Source organism: Mya arenaria, chromosome 6, assembly GCF_026914265.1.
Source record: "Mya arenaria isolate MELC-2E11 chromosome 6, ASM2691426v1".
Classification (NCBI taxonomy): Eukaryota; Metazoa; Mollusca; class Bivalvia; order Myida; family Myidae; genus Mya; species Mya arenaria.
This window is the reverse complement of record NC_069127.1, coordinates 695248-699873: the sequence shown is the minus strand read 5'-3', so window position 1 is coordinate 699873 and position 4626 is coordinate 695248.

Genomic DNA, 4626 nt, shown 5'->3' with positions numbered 1-4626 from the left:
GTCTGCAAATCCATAATCTGTTTTAAGCACTTCACGGTAACACAGCGATGTCAGCGAGAACGAATTAAACAACTGGGGTAATCGATCTTTATCAAATGATTGAAAATGAAATACATGCTGGAATGGGAAAATCTATTATTGGCATACCTTGTAAAATTGGAAAATATATATACAACGGCTTGTTGTACTTATAAAAGATAATAATCTTTACAAGGGATTGTATAAGAGAGTCAACAAATTACTTAATTGCTTTGGAAGTTATTGTTGTCGGGGTTTAAAGTCATTCTTTACAATGAAACGTTTACCATACAGAATAAATTAGAATACCATTTCAAACAAATGACTTAATACTAAGATGAAAATATCTTATGATGTAATTTGTTTAAGTGGTCAATCAGAGGTCTTTGACATATTTAAGTGTGGTCTGGTAAGAGAGAAATATGTTGCGGCCGTTTTTGATAGTATTGGTCAATTCTGACTTCAACAAAATGCGTTTAAGCAAAGTAAATCTTAATCCATTCTTTCCAGAAAATACTGTGCTCTCATATAGACCATACAATCTGATGATTTGTGCATCTTCACATTTTCCACAATTCCTTGATTGTCTTTGGTGCGGACCCATTGCTCTGTTTCAAGTATGGGCTTAATTGATACAGTTGCCTTTACGACCGACTTACTACATATACCAGTGCCCATGCAGTAGTATTGACTATTGGAAATTAATTGGATTTGATATATCAACGTTTTTGTCCTGACAGAGTTCACCAAAAGGTAAGCAATGTGGCATATGCGTTCATATTGAATCATCCTGGCAGTGTGTTATTTACGGTCGAGGTATAGAAGAAAACCAAGAGCCACACACACGGTTGTCAACGCTCGTCCGTTTTTCTCAGCGTAACACGGCACATGGGTGCATTTAAACATGCGGATATCGTCATTGTTAGCATGTGTATGAAGTTTCGTGCAATAAATACTAACCTGTGTGTAAGCCAGCCTAACCGGGCTAGCACCTTAAGTCCTATAATCCCTAATTGTAACGACCACAGATCTATAATAAAGCTATCATTGTCCCAGACTTAGTTAGTGTTCAAGTGTACCATCTTATCTGTTAGAGGAAAGAGCAAATATTGAAGGCCCATTTCGTGTCGCACTTATAGATACCCGTGTTTGAACAGTTCAAATGTTTGAAGAGATGAACTTGGTCGGATAGAAGGAAGAACATGGACACTTTTAGAAAGAACCGTTACATGTACAAATCGTCACCTTAATGCGAGAACTCAATATCTTCTTCTATATCTATATGCAGTTATTGCAATAAGGTGACGACATGTAAGATACATAATCATAGACCGTCCGTCATCTTACGGTCCACCCGTTACTGGTGTTAGAAACACTCGTTGCCCAATCTCCTAGGGTTAAGGCTGGGGTTACGATTAGTCCATTTTGACGATGTAAGGATGTAACACTGTACTGTTTCCGTCCCTCTGTTGATTTCTGTATCACATTATATTGTATAAATGTATGTTCATACATACAATATATGATTTAATTAACCAAATCCATGCAAGACAATTACACCAAACTTTGTACACATGCTCACAATGACGATACCAACATGTTTCAATATATCTATGACCCGTAGTATACTGATAAAAACCAGACGAGCGTTGGTAACCGTCTGTGTGCTCTTGTGTTTTCTATACATCGACCAGAAAACGTAACACCTGGATGGTTCCAACCTCTGGGTATTCGTTTATTTAAAGTGGTATTAACAAAATAAAATAACATTAAATGCAGATGTTGAGACTTGCCAGTAATCTTAATCGGAAGTTAATCTAATTAATACCTCTGTAAACTTATACAACTAATCGGCTTGCCTGGTATACTGTTTCAGTATAAGTTGGGTTAATTATTAAACAACTATAGTACCTCATCAAGTTGCAATACAATTAAGTTAACTTACAATGTATTTCCATAACCATCCGAGTGGAAGTTCGAACATGACCAGTCCGTTGTTTAATATGCAATTGATATTATTCAGTTTGTAAATGTGATCCATGTCAGTATATACTGTTTTAAGTTAAAACTTCCCAAACTTTTGTTACAAATACGTTAAGGAAAGGCCCCCTAATCAGATATAAAACTTACCGCAAAACGTGTAGGCTCCAACTGTAATATAACACTAAATTATTGAACTAATCTCCACTCGCTCGCGAGTCCACAATTCATCAACGTGGTTGATACATTCAATATTGAACCCTGCCTTGTGTATGTCCAGGTGCACTTAATACCTAGAGGAAAATGTAAATCAAAGCCTTATTAATATTATAGACTTGATCTCAACAATTCCAGACTTAAGCCCAAGTGGATCCGTCCGTCCACATGTTAAAGCAGTGAACCACGGGCAAGTCTACATTTGTACGTATAGACTTATCTCGTTAACAATCATGCACAGCGTAAACACAACAGGCCAACGAGCTGGGCTCACCTTTTTGATTAAGATGAATACTTGATCTTATTAATAAACATAGATGACAAAGAATTGTAAGGAATTATTGAGACTGTGAAATAGAAGTCATGTTTGTACTTCGACGATTTAGTTTATCGATTCCTGTGAACGAGACTAAAGAACAGGTATCCCGAGATTAGGAATTCCGACTACTGAATTAATCACTCTAAAACAGAACCCGAATCTTGAGGACATTTGTAAACCGCATTTTATTAAAAAGGACGCCAAGTCCATTCCTCATTATCATGCAAATACGCAGCTTATACAACGCACCTTGTATTGCATTCGTCGCATCGCACGTTGGGATTAGCATTGTATTTAATTTTCAATTTTCTTTTTACTTGATTAAACATTTGCATTTGTTAATATAACTGTATTTAATGTTTTGAAGATCATTGTTTTTCTATGAATGTCTTTCGTTCATATTGATAAATATCATGTATATTTATTTTATTAATGTAAATGTCATATATCTGTCTTATCTCGTACAGTATGCATATAATATATACGAGTTTGTGTCTCAATAATTTGTATTCCTCTTTCTAGGGGTTACACAGCCGGAGCCTTATTCATAAAGCATCTTAGTGACGAGTTTTTCCAAATTGAATCTGAAGAAAATAAACTTTACACCAATAACATAAACAAGAGTGCCGAGATGGCCCTATATCGCTAACCTCAGTAAAACTTTGTGCTATAGACTTGTTGATAAATAAAGGGCAATAACAGAGATTTGGCTTCTCTGATGTTTTATACCCTTTCACATTCTCACCAAATTTTGTGATGATTGGACAAATGCTTAAAAAGTTATTGATAGGACAAGAGCAATTTTACGTAATTTCTATGATTAAAGCGCAATAACTCTCGGATATCTACAGCAATTTTGCTAATCATCAAACACGTTAATACACATTCTGACCAAATTTGGTCATGATTGGACAAAGGGTTCTAAAGTAATTGATCGGACTACAAACTGGATGGTACCTGTCTGCCCTTCCATACACCATAGGTGGAACTATTACATGTCCAGTGTTTTAAACACATGACAAATATATATTTGTTTATAAAGATACAGAGGGCAATAACTCTTACAATTTCCAAGATATTTGGGCTAAAAATGTTACGTCTAGGGTGTTAACAAGGTATTTCCATATTTGGGCTCTGTGACCTAGTTTTTGACCCCAGATGACCCACAATCGAACGTGAGCTAGAAATCATCGAAACAGCCTTTCAGACAAATTTCCAGGATATTTGGGCTGAAAATGTTACCTCTTGAGTGTTAACAAAGTTTTTCCATATTTGGACTGTGACCTAGTTTTTGACCCCAGATGACCCATATTCGAACTTGAGCTAGAAATCATCAAAACAACCTTTCTGACATATATCCAGGATATTTGGGCTAAAAATGTAACTTCTAAAGTGTTAACAAGGTTTTTCCATATTTGGGCTCTGTGACCTAGTTTTTGACTCCAGATGTCTCATATTCGAACTTGAGCTAGAAATCAACGAATCAATCTTTCTGACAAATTTCCAGGACATTTGGGCTGAAAATGTTACCTCTAGATTGTTAACAATGTTTTTCCATATTTGGGCTCTGTGACCTAGTTTTTGACCCCAGATGACCCATATTCGAACTGGTCCGACTTATTACTGGGACAAACATCCTGACCAAAGTTTGTGACAATTGAGGCAAAAATGTGACCACTAGAGTGTTAACAAACTAAGGACGGACGACAGACGACGGACAATCATCGATCCTAATAGCTCACCCTTAGCCTACGGCTAAGGTGAGCTAAAAAGTCGAGAACAGGGTACAAATTAGAATAACATATAAATCAAGTTGATGAAAAATAAAGGTGTTTTTTTTTAAAATAAAGAACTGGTAAGCTTAAAACTGGTAATCTTTCACCAAGTTGAACATTTGCACTTAAATTTTCATGGATAAGGGCCCTTTACATAATGTTGAAAAAAGTTGGTTAAAAAGGCTCTGCCAGCTGGTGTTTCTGGCCTTACTAACTTCAAATATATCTCTTATCTTACTACATTGCCAAATGCATACTGGGAAATATTTACCAGGTTTTCCCTTTCAGGGGGCACATAATCAAGTACAACAATTTCAT